Below are 22,140 nucleotides of genomic sequence, written 5' to 3'. Positions count from 1 at the left end.
AGAGTACAGGTCTTTTATGTCTTTGGCTAAATTCATTCCTAGGTATTTTATTCTTTTTGGTGTAACTAAAAATAGGGTTGTTTTCTTAATTTCTCTTTCTGCTGCTTCATTATTAGTGTATAGAAACAAAGCGGATAGTGGTCTTGGCTATAGATTTTTTTTTTCCCTTTCAGCACTTTGAATATATCATGCCATTCCCTTACGGTCTTTAATGTTTCTGCTGAAAAATGTGCTGATAACCTTATGGTGTTTCCTCTTTTAGTTAACTGTCTTCTCACCTCTTGCTGCTTTCAAAAGTCTTTATCAGTCTTTTTTACCATTTAAATTACTCTGTGTCTTGGTGTGGACTTCTTTGGGTTGATTTTTTTGGGAGATCCCTTTGCCAGGAGGGACACATGTTTTCTTCTACAGACTAGGGAAGTTTCCAGCATTTATTTCTTCAAATAAGTTTTCTGTCCCCTTCTCTCTCCATCTTCTTCTTGGATTCCCATAATGCAAATGTTATTACACTTGATGGAGTCATTGAGTTCCCTAAGTTTATTCTTATTTTGCATAATGTTTTTTTTCCTCTCACCTACTCAGCTTGATTACTTTCCACCACTCTGCATTTCAGGTCACTAAATCATTCCTCTTCTTCCTCTAGCCTGCTCTTTATTCCTTCTAGCATATTTTTAGTTTTATTTATTGTGTTTATCATGTTTAATTGTGTTTTTTATCTCTTTTTTAAATATCTCACAGATGTCCTCCACTCTTCCTTCATTTCGTGAGTATCTTTATGATCAAATTCTCTATCAGTCATGTTACTTTATTTGTTTTGCTTAGATCTTTTGCTGTGGTTTTGTCTTATTCTTTCATTTGGGACATATTCTTCCGTCTTCTCAATTTCTTTAACTGTGTCTGTTTCTGTGTTAGTCTCCTACTCTTGAAATTAGTGGCCTTATGAAGAAGAGACTCTGGAGAGCCCTGCACTGCAGTGTGCCCTGTTCACCAGAACCTGACACTTCAGTGATGTGTCCTTCGTTTGCTGCGTGTGCCCTCCTATTGTGTCCTGTCCATTTTTTCCCTCAGTTCATTGGTCATCAGACACTCTCTTTGCCTGTTGTAGGCAGTATTTAATTCCCAGCCATGTTGGGGCACACAGTTTTAACAAGGTGCTTGCTGTTCTGGTTGTAAAACAGCTTCACCACTGAGATCAGAGACTGCATGGACAGGACACACAATTTTACAAAGTATTCCTTGGGATTCTACAAGACCTACTACTACTACCGCTTCCATGACAGAGGCCCCACAAAACACAAGGGTCAGAGACAGGGTGTTGCAAGGTCTTCTGGGGAGGGGACCTACACCAAAACTGAGACAAGCATAACAGGAGGGCTGGGGTTGGTGTAAGCAAGTTAACTAGTGAGTGTTGGCTTTGTGCTGCCAAATAGGTGGCAGTGTGTCTAGGCTGGGAGGGGGGGGAGGTAGAAAATGACACCTGCCAGTTCCTTTGTTGTCAGAAGGATCTTCCCGTGACCCTGGCCCTCCTGGGATGAGCTCTGAGATGAGTAAATAATTCTCCCTCCCATGTGCCCCAGGCATTTTTCAAACTGCTGCTTCTACCAGGTATCTCCATATGCTGTTTGTCATGCTATCTCTTTAAGGGCAGGGACCCAGCTTCCTACTGTCTTCCAGGCTCTTCCAGAACTGAGCCCTCCTGATTTTTAAAATTCCAGATTTTAAGTTCCTCTGGTCATAAGAACTAAGGGAATTCAGCCTCTAACACTTTTGAAGCCAAATGTTATAGGGATTTGTGTCCTACCCCTAACCCCCCACCCCAGAGTGAGAGTCTGTCACTCACTCTTCTCTGTGACAGCTGCTCCCTCCCTACCCTGGGACAGCGGCCTTCCATTTTGATCTCCACCACATCTCCACCCTTCTGACCCTCTTCCATGGGGCTTCTCCTCTACCTTGAGTTGTATAGTTTGCTCTTCTAGTCTTCTGGCCATTTCTGGATTGTTCACACCAATGAGAGTGTTATCTAGGTGGATTCATGGGACAAGGTAGCCTTCCCTAGTTTCCTGAAACTGCTAATTCTTGAAATTATGTTTTACACACCAATGATTAATACAAAGAATATCTGGAAGAAAGGAAACGAGAGATATATTATAACTGGAGAGCTTAAAGGAAGCTTAGAGAAGGAATTCGAAAGAGGACTTAAGAGATCAAGGGCCTTCCTATAGAACAGAGACACTCAGGCCTCCCAACCTGACTAACTGGTCTGAGTTAATGCAGAAACACTGGCCTGTGGTGGGTATCATTGATGGGATGTGGGAAGATTGCTTACTGGAACTTCCCATAAACACATACAGGATGGCAATAGCTGAAAATGGTGAAACTGTGGAAGACTTTGAATGCCAGCCTGAGGAATTTGTTCGTTGTCTGCATTTGTGGAAGAAAATCCAACCCTTTTGACAATAAATTGGAATAAGAGAAACTACTGCCAGAAAGATCAGCCAGAAGCCTGCCAGGGAAATAATGAACCCTGCAAGAGTTTTGGCTGGGGAATGGAAGGAGCAAGAGGGAAATAACTTGATAGATACTGTTTAGGCCTAATTGAAAGGGGTGCAGGGTGAATTGATGCGGAGAGGATGGAGGAGAACTAACAATGACTCATGTTTGCAGCCTGCAGGTCGAGAGAAGAGTGATGTCTTTAATCAAACACAGGGAACAGAGGAGGAAAAGGTTGGGGGAAGATGATAAGAGAGAACCCAGCACATAAATAATAAGTCTTCATATTGACGCCACACACTGGCATTTACAAAGTAATCTGAGGCCACTGTATTATTTGTTCCTCACAGAAGTTCTGTACAGAGAGGGCACATCTTGTCTTCTTCATCTGAAAGATGAAGAAAACCAAGGAAATTGTCATTAACTTGGCCAAGGTCATAGAACTGGCGAATAGCAGACATGGGACTAGAATTCATGTGTTCTGATGAACAGTCTTGTGTTTTTCGTTATATTCAACTGGCAATACAATTAGTAACACAACTTTTAATAAAAACCTCTTTAGAAATGCACATCAGTGTGTACTTGCAAGGAGGGGAGGTTACTGAAATGAAGGCAACAAAACTATTCTATAGATTCCTGTACTATTAACAATCTAGAAAAATCAGTGACCCACCTCAGATTTGACCATTTCTGAGACCTACCATCAGACTAAATGTAAGAGAGTTCATTCTTCATTGGCCTTTCTCAACTTCTCATTGACAATTTTTCAATGTTTCCTCTGAAAACCATTTTTTCTTGATGTCTCTTGAAGGATTTCCATGTCTTTGAAACTATTTGCCAGCTAAAAACAGGCATTTGAATTACACAGATAAACAGTTTTTTGTAGTACACATTTTGTTTCTTGTGTAGGAACTTTCATTTCAGAGGTGTGGATAATGCCACTGATAAAATATCAGTATCACAATGGAAATCTGATCCAGGTCTTAGACTTATTTTAAATCAAAGTAGATTGAAACTGCTTTAGAATGGTGATATAAACTTCACATTTTGTCCATGTTTTGAGAAAGACATGGTCTGATAAAATAATCAGATAACTAGATAATCATAAGAACACAGAATTACAGGGGCTACTGGGTGCTTCCATCAGTTAAGCATCTGACTCCTGATCACAGCTCAGGTCATGATCTCATGGTCATGAAATCGAACCCCAGTCAGGCTCTGAGCTGAGCATGGAACCTGTTTAGGATTCTCTCCCTCTGTTTTTGCACCTACCTCTCTCATGCTCTCTCTCAAAATAAATAAATAAACATTAAAATAAAAAGAACATAGGATTTCACATTTCAAGGTCCTTTTGGACTGTCATAAACATGCATTTACCTATAGGAAATTCCTAAAGTAAACCTGTTCTTTTTAATAAATTTTTACAGTTTTTTTTTAATTTTTGAGAGAGAGAGACAGAACATGAGCAGGGAAGGGGCAGAGAGAGAAGGGAGACATAGAATCTGAAGCAGGCTATATACTCTGAGTTGTCAGCACAGAGCCTGACATGGGGCTCGAACTCAAGAACTGCAAGATTATGACCTGAGCTGAAGTCGTATACTTAACTGACTTAGTATCCCTGAACTTAGGCATCCCTGAACTAGTTCTTTTTAAAACAGAATATTTTGCAATATCATTTTTAAGAATCATGGTTAAATCAAATTTAAGCTGTGTTTGGTAAATCTTTTGTGGACCTCAAGAAAGACTTCAGAGAGAAGGCATTATCTGAAGTAGGATTTAAAGGATGAGTAGAAGTGTAGAGAGAAGATGGTCAAGGGCAGAACACTCCAGGCAGAGATAGGAAAAAATCATGAAAGAACTAAAGTATTCTCCAATATTTAAGTAGTTTCATGTTAGAAAATATATATAAGTAAAGGTATGTTACTTATTACTTATTATATGTATACACTTATATATAATATTATATATTAATTAATTATTATCAATTAATACATATGCATATATATTAATATAAATTATTTGTATAAGTAATATAAGGCAAGACTTGGGTAGGTAGCAGATCTTAAAGTCGCTTGGATATAATGCAGAGGTATAAAGCTTTGCTCTGAATATAAAGATTCCTTTAATATTTTTTGACAGAGGAATAATGAAATGAGACTGGGGTATTAAGAAAGTCACAGTGAGGTCATTATGGATGATTATAAAGAGATGAAGGTTGAGGAAGAGAATTTCATGCCTAAGTGAGAGAGAACAAAATCTGGGAAATGAGGGAAATGGATTATGGAGTCTGGGGAAGGAAAATGAATGAGTAACAGTGCTCACCCTGAAGATGAGGGAACAGGGGCCTCCTAACTTGTTTCAACAAAATATATAAGTACAGATGGGCAAATCTCAAAAGATCAGGTTTCTGAAGTCTTACAATGCACAAATGAGAGTCCTGAAGAGTCCTGTATCATGGCTTGAGAAGAAAGAGAAAATGTTCCCACTGGGTTCTTTGACTAGATTAGAGTTGGGAAGAACTCAGACAGGTTGAATTGCTGAATCCAGAGAAGCAGGAGCAATTAAGAAAACTGAATGAGCACCAGCTACAAACGTTCTGATGTAACGCAGAGCTGTGAGAGTTGGAAGGCTGCTTTGACAAGTCCTAGTACATGCTAAAAGAGTGAAAGCAAAAACAAAAACAAAAAATCCAAAGGAGAGCAAAGGGAAAGACAAGATGTGGCATATGAAATGTATATGAAATGAAGCAAAACAAATTTCAAAATCCTGAGGTGTGCAGTTCATATTATACAATTCTATAAAGAAACTCCTCAGAGACTGAGGAACATGTGGTTTCTTTGTCACTGGGAGGAAATGCACAGCAATTCCCACACGGGATTCATACTTTTCTCTCTAGAAGTCTCCTCCTACATCCCTGGAAAGCCCAAATCGGATGTTTACACCTTCTAGTGTCAATGAGGATTCTGTCTGGTTTGTGAGGATCCCTGACTAGCCATGCCAATTCCCTTGATATCTTTCTCCCCTGGAGTTTATGGAAAATAATAAAAACTATTCTAAGGAGAGAGGCTTGATCCATCCTCACAGTGTCAATTTAAGATTCTTCTTTCTTAGCGTTAAAGTCGCATTTTGAAAAGACCATAGAAATATCTCCTTTTTAATTATAATCCATGTCTATCATGTATTCATTTGATTGATCTCTGGGCATGCCAGGCAGCTGCAGTGTGAGAAACTGAATAACAAAGCCTTTCCTAAAGAAGCATTTAGCCCAAATGGGCATTTGTTTTTTTCTTTCATTATAAGTCTTCTTATTAAGGTACCGTAGTCTGTATATATCAAGAGCCCACAATTCCTAAGACACGGTAAACTGAAAAAAGTTGTTTTGTTTTGATTTATTAATGCCAAGCCATTACTTCCATTCAAAAATCAGTTTACTGTATGAGTGGTGTGAAACTGACACTTCAGCCTAACGCTTTGGGCAGTGATCCTCTCATGAGAATTATCACTTTGGAGGTAGATGTTTTTGCAAGGCTCACAATATCGTAGGAATTAGCAGTCATGTTAGTGGATTTGAGCTAGGTGCTCTATAAAGCCAATCTGTTAGAGAATTCGACAATTCTGTGTTTACAGTTCTGTGTTTTATTAGGTGTCTTAACTACACCCACTGATTTCTAAAGGAGTTTTGAAGGAAAGCTTTTATTTTGTGGGTTTTTTTTTTTTTTACTCTTGTTTCCTGGAAATGAAAGTCACAATTCTTTCCTGAAACCTCACCAACAGGCCTTTTTCATTTCTATTCTGTCATAGTGAAATTTCTTTCTTTTTTACATCCTGAATATCTGACAGAAAGAGGAATAGAGATGATTGAGTTGATAAGAAATAGAGGCAGCCAAAGAGTAACATTATCAGAAGTTCTTATATAAACTACTTTGTTACCATTTTTTAGTGGGAACTTTGACTGAACTGTGAAATTGACTTTAGACTAGATTCCACAAAAAAAGATTACATTTTATGAGATGTGACTAGATAATCCCATTGGCATTTAAGCAAGGAAAGGAAATATCAAAATGGTTCAGTTTCAACTAAATGTTCCCTTAATTTTAAACCTAAAGTTTTGTGTGTGATGTATTTTTATTGTCATGAATCTTATGCACAGATATTGTTGCTATTACTTTCATGTTAGTATTCTAAAATATCTGTTCAGCTACCTCCCCTTTAGGAAATAGGATGAAAGGAGGAGAAAGAAAATTTATGCTAAAATATTTCTTCCAAAAATATTGAGAAATACCAGTGTAGTTTCAATGATAGAACTATTTGGTATCCAATTCAAACAAATACCCCTCCCTTTGAGGAGCTTACATTATAGCAGTGGATGAGTTATATATAAAAAGTAAAAAAGTATAGTATGTCAGATGATGACAGCAGATTTTGGAAAAATAAGGCTGATTACAGAATATGGGAAGTTGTAGGTAGTGAACAGGGGATATGTTGCTATTTCTTGAATTTCTTTTTTTATGGAGATAGAAACTGCATAAGAAAGGCTGCCTTTTTAAGTGAACAATTTGGTGAGTTTTGGCAGGTGGTTACACTTGTATAATCAGTCAATACACAAAACATTTCAATGTTCCCCAAAGGTTCCCTTGTCAGAGTCAGTTAATTTCCCCAAACACACCCTGCCCTGGATAATCATTAGTACGCTTGCTGTCACTATAAATTATTTTTGCCTTTTGTGCCTGACTTCCTTCATTCTGTAAGGACCAAACTGACTTCATGACAGGCTTCAGGAAGCCTCAGAGAACACAGAACAGAGTCTCGCCTCTGATTGGTCTGCTCTGGATGCCAAAAATTGCATATTCAGAAAGATAATCCTACCTCTGGTTGGTCCGCTTTGAAAACCAAAAATTTGCATGGCAGACGACTCCTGATTGGCCCAAAACAGCATCCCTCATTTACATGGAGGGCAACCAATCAGGACGTCTTCCCCTTCTCAGGAGATACCTTGCTTGGGCTCACTCTGTAATTGGTTAATTTCAAAGATACCTCAAATATTGTGATTGGGTCCCACCAAAAGTAACAATGTTCTCAATAATATGTATGGCTGAAACTGTTGTCAATACCATCATCTGACCGTGATTGGATTGCTGTACCTATGTCACAATCTCTTTTAACTCCCTCTTGTAACTTCCCCTTTCCAAGCCCATAAAAACCCTGCTTCTCCCTTGTTCGGGACTCTCAGCATGGATCTACTATGCTGGTGAAGTCTGTGAGCCCGAGCTTAAGCCTGGTGAACTGAAGCTTGTAATAATAAATGCCCTTTGCTTTTGCATGTGCGCCTCAGTCTCCCTGGTGGTCTCTGGTGGTTGAGGGATATTGCGATCTGGGCATAACAATTCAATATACTGTTTGTAATATTCATCTACTTTGGTGTAGAAATACATTGTCACTTTGTATTGGCGGTTGTATTCCAGTGTAAGGCTATACCATGTTTTTTATATATTGACTTGTTAATAGTAATTCACATTATTTCTAGTTTAGGTTGTTATGAATAAGGCTGCTAGGAGCATGCATGCACATATTCTGTATTATACACGTGAAATTGCCTGAGTAGAACTTACGTGTTCTTACACACACACACACACACACACACACACACACACACACACACACTCATACAATCATAATGTGAGATGATGGATGTGTTCATTGGCCTGAATGTGATAATCACTTGTTTTGCTAACTGTGTGACCTCGTGGATTAGGTTAAAGAAATGTTACAGGACTTCTGACCATCCTCCTCTCCAAGTCACCTGCTTTGCTATTAGATGTTACTATTTTTATACATACCTAAATTTACTTGCTTATATCAGCTTAAAATTTTTTCACCCATTATCCACGGAGACATCAGCCTTAACTATTGTTTCTATTCTTTCTTTGTCAAGTTTCATTTAAATTTAAACTGGGTTATCACATGAAATGTGAAAGTTTCTTTTTGTAACTAAGATCTGAAATCTTAGATACAAATAACCTTAACAGTGTCTATTTTTTCAACAGCTTTTTTTTCCATAATATTTTATTGTCAAATTGTTTTCCATACAACACCCAGTGCTCTTCCCCTTAAGTGCCCTCCACCATCACCACCACCTCTTTCCCCCCTCCCTCTTCCCCCTCAACCCTCAGTTCATTCTCAGCATTCAACAGTCTCTCAAGTTTTGCATCCTCTCTCTCCCCAACTCTCTCTCCCTCCTTCGCTCAACAGCTTTTTTTGAGATGCAATTCACATAGCGTCCAACTTGCCCATTTAAAGTGTTAACTTCAATGGCCTTCAGTACACTTAAATAGCTGTGTAACTATCACCACAATTGAGTTTAGAACATTCTCATTACCTCAATAAGAAATATTCACACCCCTTAAGCATCACCCCAAACCCTCCATCTTCCTTCCCCCAGCCCTGGGCAACTACTAATTTGCCTTATGTCTTTGAAGATTTGCCTATTCTGGTGAAGTCTTATAAAGAGAATCACATTTGTTCTTTTGTGACTGACTTCTCTACCTTAGCAAGTTCTCACGGTTGATCCATGTTGTGGCATGTTACTGAATAATATTCCACTGCATGAACATGCAACATTTTATGTATCCACTCATCAGGTGGTGGGCATCTGCTGTGAACATTCAGGTACATGTTTTTGTGTGGACATGTTTTTATTTCTATTGGGTATACACTTAGGAATAGAATGCCCGGATCATATAGTAACCCTCTATTTAGCCATTTGAGGAGCAGACGAACTCTTTTCGACAATGGCTGTAACTTCATTTCCACAAGCAGTGCATAGGAGTCCTCATTCCTCTACATTCTCACCAACATTCATTATTTCTGTCTTTTCATTACAATCATTCTAATGGCCATGAAGTGGTATCTTAGTAGGTTTGATTTGCATTTCTTGGATGACTATTGATATTGACCATCTTTTCATATCTTTATTGGCCATTTGATTATCTTCCCTGGAGAATTGAGAATGTGTATCTGAGTATTCAGATACTTAGCTCATTTTAATATTTTATCTTCTTATTGACTTCTAATAGCCCTTTATATATTACAGATGCAAATTCCTTATCAGATACATGATATAAAATATTGTTCTTCCATTCAGTGGATTGTCATTTTGCTTTTTTTTTGATGGTGTCCTTTAAATTACAGTTTAAAAATTGACAATGTTTAAAGTTTTAGAAACATTCTATTGGAAACTTTGTTGTTCATTGTGACTTTGCTGCTGTGACTTTTCAGCTCTTATCATTTTGCCACTTTTTCTTCTGATGATCTCTCTCATCGTGATGTTTGCATCTCACTTTTTCTCAGCTTAATTTTAAAATTTTCATTTTGATAGATAATCAGTATTCTCTATATTCTGAAATTGGATGTTTAATGCATTGATCTCACATTGTTTTGTTAATTTGTCCTTTATCCCTAGTTACATCTCTGTTTGATTCATGACAGAGTTGTCTATTCATGCCTTCTCATTTTACTTGATGAAACTACTAAGTATTTTATAAGTATCTTTGAAAGACCAAGTGTTGAAACTATATATTATTTCAAATATTTTCATTCTATTTCATTTATTTAGGTTTTGTGTTAAAAATTACATATACTACTTGTATTTTCATCTTTTTTCTTTAACAAAGAGGGTTTGTCTACTATGTTGTACTGTATTTTTTTAATTCTAATTTAGCTAACATACAGTGTTATTTTAGTTTCAAATGTACAATATAATGATCCAACAATTCTACACATTACACAGTGTTCATCATGATAAATGTACTCTTAATCCTCTTTACCTATTTCCCCCATCTCCCACCCATGTCCCCTCTGGTACCCATTAGTTTGTTCTCTATAGTTAATAGTGTGTTTTTTGGTTTGTATCTTATTTTTTTTGTTTGTTTGCTTTGTTTCTTAAATTTCACATCTGAGGGAAATCATATGATATTTGCCTTTCTCTGACTGACTTATTTCACTTAGCATCATACCCTTTAAATCCACCAATGTTGTAACAAATGGCAAGTTTTCATTCCTTTTTATGGCTAAGTAATATTCCATTGTGCATATATGCTTTACCCATTCATCTATTTATGGACACTTGGGCTGCTTCCATACTTGACTACTGTAAATCATTCTGCAATAAACATAATGATGTTATCCTTTTGAATTAGTGTTTTTGTCTCTTTTGGGTAAATACCTATTGGTGGAATTACTGGATCATATAGTAGTTCTATTTTTAATTTGTTGAGGAACCTCCACACTATTTTCCACAGAGAAGGCATCAGTTTGCATCCCTGCCAACAGTGCAAGAGGTTTCTTTTTACTCCACATCCTTGCCAATATTTGTTTCTTCAGGGTTTTTTTTTTTTTAATTCTAACCATTCTTACAGGTATGAGTTGGTATCAAATCATGGTTTGGATTTTCATTTCTCTGTGATGAATAATACTGAGTATCTTTTCATATGGCTGTTAGTCATCTATATGTCTTCTTTAGAGACATGTCTGTTCATGTCATCTTCTCATTTTTTAATTAAGTCTTTTGGTGTTGAGTTGTACAAGCTCTTTATATATTTCAATGTTAACCCTTTATCAGATATGTCATTTACAAATGTTTTTTCCCATTCAGTAAGTTATCTTTTAGTTTTGTTGATTGGTTCCTTTGCTGTGCAGAAGCTTTATATTTTGATGTAGTCCCAAGAGTTAATGTTTGCTTTTGTTTCCCTTGCCTCAGGAGACATATTTAAAAAAATATTGCAACCACCAGTGTCAGAGAAATTACTGCCTGTGCTCTCTTCTAGGATTTTTATGATTTCAGGTCTCACACATAGGCCCTTGATTCATTTAGAGCTTATTTGGGTGCATGGTGTAAGAAAGTGGTCCAGTTTCATTCTGTTGCATGCTGACGTTCAGTTTTCCCACCACCATTTGTTGAAAAGACTGCCTTTTTCCTACTGCAGAGTCTTTCCTCCTTTGTTGAAGATTATATGAAGATCATATAATTGTGGGTTTATTTCTGGGGTTTCTATTTTGTTCCATTGATAAAGGTATCTCTTTCTGTGTCAATACCATACTGTTTTGATTACTACAGCTTTGTAGTATATATTGAAATCTGGAATTGTAATACCTTCAGTTTTGTTTTTATTTTTCAAGATTGCTTTGGCCACCTGGGGTCTTTTGTGGTTCCACACAAACTTTAGGATTATTTGTTCCAGTTCTGTGAAAAATGCTTTTGGCATTTTGATAAGGGTTCCATTAAGTTTGTAGAATGCTTGGGTAGTATGGAGATTTTAACAATGCTCTTGCATGAGCATGGAATATCATTGTCTTCAATTTCTTTTACCGATATTTCGTGGTTTACAGAGAATAAGATTTTCAGCCCATTGGTTGAGCTATTCTTAGGTTTACTCATTCAAGAAACCCAAATTCTGAACATCTTTAATCCCCTTTGTTGTTCCACTCTGAGCTTCTGAGTCCATGACAATTTGTGAAACTTTCCAGACTATCGAGGAAGAGACCCCAGGCCAAGACCCTCCTCAGATTCTCAGCAGAACTGTCTCCCTCCCTTAGAGTCAGCACCACACCGTTTCATACCTTTCTGCCGCAAGGGGGGCAAGAGCTAGGAGTTGGAATTGGAAGTGAAAGAAGACATGCTCAGTTCTTCCTGCATCCTATAATTTCCAAACTGTTATTAACATAAAGACATTAAGAAAGAAGGTATCCAGGATTCAGAATGTAGGTCTCATTTCACTTCCTGACACTTTCCTGCTTGCCTCAAGAATTACAGGATATTAATAAATCCATCATCTCAAATTTCAGTAATTATTATTTTTTATATTTAGTAAATATATAATATATATTATGTATAATATATTCAGTAAAAATATTATATTCCTGAAATATTAAGTTTCAGAAGTAGATGTGGCTTTAATTATGTTTGAAAATATGATATGTTAGGCAGGGAGACTTGGCGGCTCAGTTGGTTAAGTGTCCAACTTCAACTCAGGTCATGATCTCATGGTCTGTGAGTTCAAGCTCTGCATCAGGCTCTCTGTTGTCAGCACAGAGCCCACTTAGGATCCTCTGTCCCTCTCTCCCTCTGCTCCTCCCCTGCTGTCACTCTCTTTCTCTCTCAAAAATAAATAAACATTAAAAGAAAAGAATCTGAGTTTGGCATGTCACATCTTTCCTGAGATTTGGGGTTTTCTTTTTGTTTTCTTACTTCATTGTAGAATATAACATATGAAAATGGGAGAATTGAAACATATGTAAACATATTTAGGTTCAACCAAATCCAAATCTATTAAATTGTAATTTTGTCAATGACCACCCTCAGAATTACTCAATATTTAATCAACAGTCTTGAAAGCCATTACAACAGAATTCAGCCTAATGGTATTCAAATCCAATACGACATTTTCTATTCGACTTGGATTCATATTAGAGGAGACATAATTCATATCAAAGTCAATTAGAAGTTTTGCTGAAACCAGTTCAGAACATGCTGTTCCATCAGAAGGAGCCCTGGCAGTCTACCTGGCAATGTGGCAAAGAGTAATCTAGAATTAACACAAGTGGGTACTTACTATCTACTGTGTAAAGAACTTATCAAAGGCTAAGGAAGAAACATACATTTAAATCTAAGGCAAATAACTAAGATTTTTTGGCATTAGACTGCACACTGTAAAAGCAAAAAGATACCTCAAATTTTCTGTTTTGAACTGTTAATTACGTGTCACAGTTTATGTGGGCATACGATTTTCCAATACGACATCAACTCTATAAAGTTTAATGTGTTCTCTTTTAAACGACCACTAACAAGTGGAGATATGAACAAAAAAACAGGAACCACAAACATGAGTGCTATTTGGGGGGATGTACTATGAAAGGAAAAAGAAACAGGTATGTAAGTGTGTGTGAACATACAGGTCTGTGTGTACACATGCTTGTGCACAGTCCCAGGATGTGGGAGAACACAGACCTAATAATAAAATATCTACCAGACCCCCAAGAACCCTGATCCACTTGCTAGATAATCTTCCTTAAAAATGCATGGCTGACATACAATTTTGACTGGAGCGGCTCTTTTACTATCTGAAAATTCTGCTCAGATAAAATCTCTAGGTAAGCCGATCAACCACTAATTGGGATTTTTTCTAATGAAAAACAAACCATCACTAAAATGATTGGTAAGTACTAAAAATGTAATGTCACTTTTAATGTTGCTACACCTACCTTTCTTCAGACTGAAAATTGAACAAGAATGCCACTAATGAACAAGGTAAACTAGATATTTACAAGGTAAGCTAAATTGCAAAAAGGATTAAAGGAAAAGGAATCTTTATAAGACCAGGAGACAGAGATTAATCTTCCTGTTAATGCTTTTAGTTGATAATGACAGAAATGTTTGAAAGTTTTAATTTGCAACATCTGGGGATGGCAAATCATCAGACAGTGCATGTCACTTTCTTTGTTTGAGAGCAGTTTTTCTGTGATATGACTGTTGAGAAAAGGTTGAGTAGATAAACAAGCTGGTGACTAACGCTTGCTGTCCACCCTCCTTTCTGTGTTCTTGACATCCACTTGCTGTACGCTATATGAAAGCTTACAGAAAACAAATGTCATACAGAACACATTTTTGGAAATACTGCATAACAAGATTCTTTAGCTCTTTTACTTTTTGTGTTCTGATTTTATATGTTGAAAAAGAGACTGAAAGACATAAATATTTAACCACCTGTGAAATGGTAAGTTGAGGGAAAGGGACATCAGAGAATCCTTGCATGATAAAATGTCACATATCATACATGTCTTTTTATGCCAAATGATTTAATCCAAACTCTCCTATATTTCAGGAAGAGTCAGTTGTTTTATTCTAGAAACTTCTTAAATAGTGTGTACACCTTTATTACAATCTGTAGTGCAACTTAATTTAATGCTTTAATGTGAAAAATAACATAGCACAAACAAATACACATGTCCTTTATTTTTTAAACATTAATACTGAGTGAGGTGCCTGGGTGGCTCAGTCAGTTAAGATTCTGACTTCAGCTCAGGTCATGATCTAATGCTCTGTGGGTTCAAGCCCCATGTCGGGCTCTGTACTGACAGCTCGGAGGCTGGAGCTTACTTCAGATTCTGTGTCTCCCTCTCTCTCTCTCTGCCCCTCCCCTGATCACACACACTCTCTCTGTCTCTCAAAAATAAGTAAATGTTAAAAATATTAATACTGAGTGACTCATCAACCAGATTAATATAATTTATCATAACAGTATCTAAAAAATTCTTTGTCATCCCTCATGATTTCATTCTCCTCTATTCTTCCTTCAGAGTTAATCACTACAAAGAATTTTGTTTCAACATTTAATGGGCATTCAAAACAATTTTAATGTTTATTTTTGAGAGAGACAGAGAGACAGAGCATGAGTGGGGGAGGGGCAGAGAGAGAGATGAAGAAACAGAATCTGAAACGGGCTCCAGGCTCTGTACTGTCAGCACAGAGCCCGACCCTGGGCTCTAACTCACTAGCCATGAGATCATGACCTGAGCCGTGATCAGATGATTAACCAACTAGGCCAGCCAGGTGCTCCAACTGGGCATTTTCAAATGAGATTTATCTTCTATAGATGTATCCCTGAATAATATACTGCTTATTTTCATAGCATTATTGAATTCTAATTTATATTATCAAGAAATGTACTTATTTTAATGTATATTTATTTAATGTTCATTTTAAATGTACTTATTTTAAATGTACATTTCAATAGACTTTTAGTAAGTTTATGGAGTTATACTCCGTCACCATATTCAGTTTTAAATTCAACTCAAACAGTTCCTGGGGCGCCTGGGTGGTTCAGTCGTTGAGCGTCAGGCTTCGGTTCAGGTCATGATCTCACAGTTCCTGGATTCGAGCCCCATGTCAGGCTCTGTGCTGACAGCTAGTTCAGAGCCTAAAGCCTGCTTCAGATTCTATGTCTCCCTCTCCCTCTGACCCTCCCCTGCTCATGTTTTCTCCCTCCCTCCCTCCCTCCCTCTCTCTCTCTCTCTCTCTCTCTCTCTCTCTCAAAAATAAAATCAAACATTAGAAAAAATTTTTAAAAATTCAAAGAGTTCCATCACCTCCTTACATTTCTCCCTTCAGGGTCCATATAAATCCCGCCCCTACTTTTAGGCTTTTGCTTCCATAGTTTCTCCCTTTTCTATATATTGCATATATACAGAATAATACAGTATGTGCAGTTTCTTTATCAAAGCATGTTTTTGATATTCATATTTTTACATGATTCAGTGGTTCACACCTTTTGAATGCTACCTAGTATGCCATCATTTTGGATATACCATATTATGTTGCTTCAGTAACCAGGTGTGTTGATAGAAGCATGTCCTCCATTTTTGCCTAGTAAGATTAATGCTATTTATGAACGTTGACATTCAAATGTTTGTGTGGCTTCTCTTGATTAGAAACCCGAAAGTTGAATTATTGAGTAATCAGATAAGGGTACTTTAAGTTTTTAGCCAACTGAAAAATCGTTTTTCAAAGTAACTATAGCATTTAAATCCCCACAGCATGCATAAGTGTTACAACTTCTCTACCTCACCAATGCATGGATTTTATAAGCCTTTCAGCTTATATGTTCAGTGGGTCTAGTATACGTACAATGGCACCTCATGCAATGTTAACTTGCATTTCTATGATGATCTTTAGCATATTTTTATGTACTTATTTACCACTTGCACATCTTCTTTGATCAAGTCTATTGATATATTCTGTCTTTAAAATGCCTGAGTTTACTTATAATTAAATTGTAAGAATTCTTTTTATATTCGAGATAAAAGTCTTTTATCAGATATATTCTTTGCCAATGTTTTTCCAGATTTTGCTTGTTTTTTCATTTTCCTAATAGTCTTTCAAAGTGAAAAAGGGTTAATTTTGTGAAGTACAAATTCTCAAAATTTTATTTTGTCTATTATGTTTCCAAATTTCATACCTAAGAAATGTTTTTCTAACCCAAGGTCACAAAGTCTTTTTGACTTCTTTCAGAATTTTCTCGTTCTGGTGGATGCATTTAAGAATGTAATCTATTTTGACATAATATTGATATATGTTGTTACATGAAACTCATTATCTGTCTGACATTATCTGTTAGCAGTGAGTTCAGATTGATTGCAGGATCGAAAAGCAATACACAACAATCAATCTCAGTTCTATACATTAACCACAAACATGTAAAGCCAAAATTAAAAATACAATATCATTTAATATTAACCGGATAAAAATGAAGTGCTTAGATATACATTTAACAAAACATGTGCAGATATTATACTGAAAATTCTGGTGAAATACATCAATGGAAACCTAAATAAGTTGAAAGATATATGACGTATATGGTTTGGAAGACACAACATAATAAAAGTCTCAACTGAGACATCTTGTGTCCCAGAATGTCTTTCCTAATGATTTTGCAACAGCCATATAACTGTTCTTTACTTGGTGTTTCATAGTATGGATATTGGGTAAAAATTGAGAGCATATCTTTTCATTATGTACCTCCATTTATGCAAAAATAGATTTTCTTACTTAAAATATGTCTTTGATGATTTTTAGCAACTCATTTACCTTTGTTTCTTCCAGTTTCCTTTGAAATGAAGGCTCAGAAACTAAATAATTCATGGTATATTACAACATTAAAGACTTTATGGCTAACATCTTCCAATTCTGTTATCACCTTACATTTTTCAACATTATCATGTCTGGAATAACAAAAGTGATCTTATAACCCTGGTTATCATAATTCTTATATGAATGTAGATTAGAATCAGTTAATAATATGCTTGATATCAAAGTATTATGTTGAGGAAGGAAAAAGAATGCTGATAAATGGTCTTAAATCTAAATGTCCCCGAGGTTAAATCAAAGCGAATAAAAAAGGGCAAACACAAGAGGCAGTGATTTTAGTAGCCAGATGGCTTAAAAGGGTATGTGTGCGGTGAGGCTATGACATTAAGAATCTATCAAAGAAAGTTGACTGGGTGGTCCAAAAATCAAGTTCATGGACCTTTAACATTTATTCAATGAGATCATTTTCTCTATGACCAAGTCATTGACTGTTTTTCAAGATAGAACAATCTTTAAAAGGACTCAGTATTGTCAAGATGTCAGTTCTTTCCAATTTGATCTATGCAATTGAATGTGATTCAATCAAAATTCTTGAAAATTGTTCTGTTGACATAGACAAACATCTTGTAAAGTTTTATCAGAGAGCAAAGGACCTAGAAAAGCCAAAAGGATAATGAAGAACAAAGTTAGGTGACTGACAGTACCCAACTTCAAGACTTACTATAAATCTATGGTAAACAAGACAGTGTGGTATTGATGAAAGAACAGACAGATAGATTAATGGAACAGACTAGAGAGACCAGAAATGCACCTACATAAATATAATCAACTTACCTATGACAAGAGAGCAAAGACAATGCAATGGATAAAGTATAAAATATAGTCTCTTCAACTAATGGTGCTAAAACAACTGGACATCCACATGCAAAAACAAATTCAGACAGAAACCTTATATTTTTCAGAATGATAGACCTAAATGTAAAACACAAATGATAAAATTTTTAGAGCATAAAAGAAACATTGGAGAAAATTTAGGTGGCCTTTGTTTTGGTGATGCGTATTCATATACAAAGCTAGATGTGTCCACACTAGAAAAACTATATAAGGAGGATTTCTTTTAAATTGAAGACATCTGCTCTGCATAAAGACATCAGTAGGAGTGAAAAAATAAGCTACAGATTAGAGGAAGATATTTGTAAAACACATATCTGATAAAGGATTTTTACCTAAAATATATTTTGAACTCCCAAAACTCAGCAATAGGAAAATAGAATTTCAACAATAAAAGGACAAAAGATCTGAACAGACACGTCACCAAAGAGGTGACATGTATCACTGTACATATGGCAAATAAGCACATAGAAACATACTCAATGTAGTATGTCTTTATGGAATTGCAAATTAAAATGGCAATGAGCTACCATGACATACCTTTAGAATGGCCAAACTCCAAAATACTGAAAATAATAAATGCTGACCAGGATGAGGAGCAGCAAGAACACTCTCTCCTTGCTGACCTGGATGTGAAATGGCACACCCATTTGGGGAGACAAAATGATTTTACAAAGCTAAATTGGACCCAGGTAACCTAGCAGTCATTCTCTTGTGTGTGTGTGTGTGTGTGTGTGTGTGTGTGTGTGTGTGCCCATATCCAAACTTTGACCATGAAGATTTATGGAAGTTTGAGTCATAATTGCCATAACTTGGAAGCAACCAAATGTCCTATGATAGATAAACAGATGAACTGTAGCCCATCCACACAGTGGAATAATATTCAGCCATAAGAATTGAGCCACCCAGCCATCAAAAACCATATAGGAATTTAAAATGTATATTTCTACATGAAAAATGCAGTCTGAAAAATGATACAGACTTCTGATTCCATAGCTATTGAGACAATAACAGGATCAATGGTTGCCTGTGGTTGAGGATAGAGAAGGATACATGAATTGGTGGAGCATGAGAGATTTTAAGGCACTGAAACTATTCTGCTCGATTATAATGGGGGATACATGACATTATGCATTTGGAAAAACCCATGCAACTCTATGACACAAAGAATAAACCCTAATGAAACTTAGGAACTAAAGTTAATAATAATGTATTCATATTGGTCCATCAGTTTGAACAAAGCCACTACACCAATGCAAGATACTAAAAATTGGGAAATTGGGACAGGGAAAAATGGAATATGAGAACTCCATACTGTCTGCTCAATTTTTCTGCAAACTTAAAACCATCTTTAAAAAATAAACTACTCCTTTTTTTAAAAGCCACACATTGAGTCAGGTAGAATTTAGGAGTGTATGTATCTGGCATGAATTTAAAATGGTATGTTTTAATTAAAAATAACACAGACATGGGGCACCAGGGTGGCTCAGTCACTTAAGCATTCAGCTTTGGCTCAGGTCATGATCTTACAGTTCGTGAGTTCGAGCCCCACATTGGGCTGTGTGTGCTGACAGCTCAGAGCCTACAGTCTGCTTCAGATTCTGTGTCTCCTTCTTTCTCTGGCCCTCTCCTGCTCCTGCTCGCCTCTCTCTCTCTCTCTCTCTCTCTCTCTCTCTCTTTCTCTCTCTCTCTCTTTCTCAAAGATAAATAAACATTAAAAATTTTAAAATAAAATAAAATAAAAATAGGGCAGACACTATATAAGCCAGACTGAGATATAATCAAAGAATTAAAATAGAGTAAATCAAATAAACAAAATTTCCAGGTAACATAAACTGTTTTGACTACTTTTAAAACTCTAATATTATATTCTTAAATCACCTGATTAGGATTTTTTAACTAATCCTAGAAGAACTAGATCTCCTGTTGATAAAGTTCTGTTTAATAAATAGCTGGATAAAAATAGTTGGCAGAGAACAGGTCAAAGTTCGGGGCACTGAACGTTTATAAACTTATATTCACCACCTCACTTCAGATCTGTCCTATGGGCTATTGAATCTTTGATATATTTGACAAAACATAGAAAAAATATTTTCTTGGGTGATTTATTAAAAATTGTGAATACATTTTGGCAATTATTTTTCTCAGGGAACTGAAATAGTCACTAAGGTTGCACTCATTTTACATTTAAGGATTTTGAATCCTCAGAAAACTCTAGAAATAAGGTAATGTGTGTGAGCCGGTGAAGGCGTCATCCCATCAGGCTAACCTATCACTGTCACTTCCTTCAAGTAGTCGCCTGAATGTAACATTCTAACGATGTAATCCCCTGATCCCTCTGTTAACTGTGGCTTCCTCTAATCTCAGTAATCTGACAGCCCTTGCCCTACTCTGCTTTTCTATCGCCCTTTTGCCTACGGAAGCACTGTAGGGTGTATTGATTTTTAAAGAATAGATTTTAATTGCTGGAGAGAAGGGGAGAGAAGTAACCTGAGGTGAGAAAATCCGGCGAAGTGTCTTGAGTAAGGTGGCTGTTTTTCCCAGCACTTAGTCTAGTATGGCTCTTCTGGTAACCTGCTGGTGGAGAGACAGTCCCTGCCACAGGCAAATGTTCTTAACCACAGCAGCAGGCTATAGCTACACTGCACTGTTAGAACCATTAGAAAAAGAATAATTCCATGAACCATCCAAAAACAATGAGGTTCTTATTTTTATTAAAGGAATGGGGAAGGCACCTGGGTGTCTCAGTTGGTTGAGTGTTGACTTCAGCTCAGGTCATGATCTCAGAGTTCGTGAGCTCTAGCCCCACATCGGGCTCTGTGCTGACAGCTCAGAGCCTGGAGCCTGCTTGAGATTCTGTGTCTCCCTCTCTCTCTCTGCCTCTCTCCCCACTTGTACTCTGTCTCTCTCTGTCTCAGAAATAAATAAGCATTAATAAAAAGAAGCATTTAAAAAATTTAACGACACTATAAAAAACACAACTCTGGATTCATGGTCGTGATTCTTTTTACTTTGATACTGTCTTATGTTTTCTCAGAACATTATCTATTATATTTTTGTCTATCAGAAAGTTAAAAGTATAAAGCACCCAGTTGGTATGCAAAAGCCTTGCCACGCATCAATGCAAAGAGCATCCTTGTCAAGAGTCATTAAAAACTGTGAAGGGCAAGAGCTCTGGCTGTGATCACAGAGGAGTTTTGGGGGTTGAGTGTCACAGACAGCCTGCCCACAAAACCAGCCCTGGGGAAGGTCACCATGGAGATGACTTTTTTAATAAACAAAGAAATTGTGAACATTTCCATCAGGCTGTAAGTTGTTGAGCCTTGTGTCGTGGTCAAGGGGGATTAGTCTGTCCACTATGTAAGGCCACCGAGATTCCAGAGCCCTCAACTGGAAACCATATGTCTTCAGTCCAAGGCTCTGGATCAACTAGAGAGGTCATTGCTTTGACCTAGAATAGCCTGTGATGATTACACATACCTAATAAAAGTGCAACAGAAAATTAACATTATCACATGTGTTTCACACTATTCACATAATTTATCTTCTCTTGGTACATTCAATAAGCTAAACTATGAACTCCAGCAGCAGGAAGATACAGATTTACGTGAAGTTAAATTTTTAAGGAAGTATTTTACAAATAATGTTATGCATAAGTTAGGCTTATATTCTTTCTGAAGGAAAAAAATTCTTTCCTTCTCTTCTTCTTAATATCCTTCTGTCCAACACCCCCCCCACTCTAGCTTAATAGTAACTTATTGTGAAAGTAAATGTATATAATAAAGACCAGAGTTTTAAAACTTTAAAATTTTTTAAATGTTTATTTATTTTTGAAAGAGAGAGAAAGAGGGTGGGTGTGGGAAGCAGAGAAAGAAGGAGACACAGAATCTGAAGCAGGACTCAGGCTCTGAGCTGTTAGCACAGAGCCTGTTGCAGAGTTCCAACTCCAAGAGCAGTATCATGACCTGAGCCAAAGTCAGATGCTTAACCAACTGAGCCACCCAGATGCCCCGACCATTTTTTTTTAATCTGAAAAACAAAGCATGGCTCCAAGTGTCATTAATGGGAAAGAAAAAATTCTGAAATCTTTTTTTTATTCTCCTAAGAAGCTCTACATTGTA

Source organism: Suricata suricatta, chromosome 7, assembly GCF_006229205.1.
Source record: "Suricata suricatta isolate VVHF042 chromosome 7, meerkat_22Aug2017_6uvM2_HiC, whole genome shotgun sequence".
Classification (NCBI taxonomy): Eukaryota; Metazoa; Chordata; class Mammalia; order Carnivora; family Herpestidae; genus Suricata; species Suricata suricatta.
Note: the sequence above shows the minus strand (reverse complement) of the source record.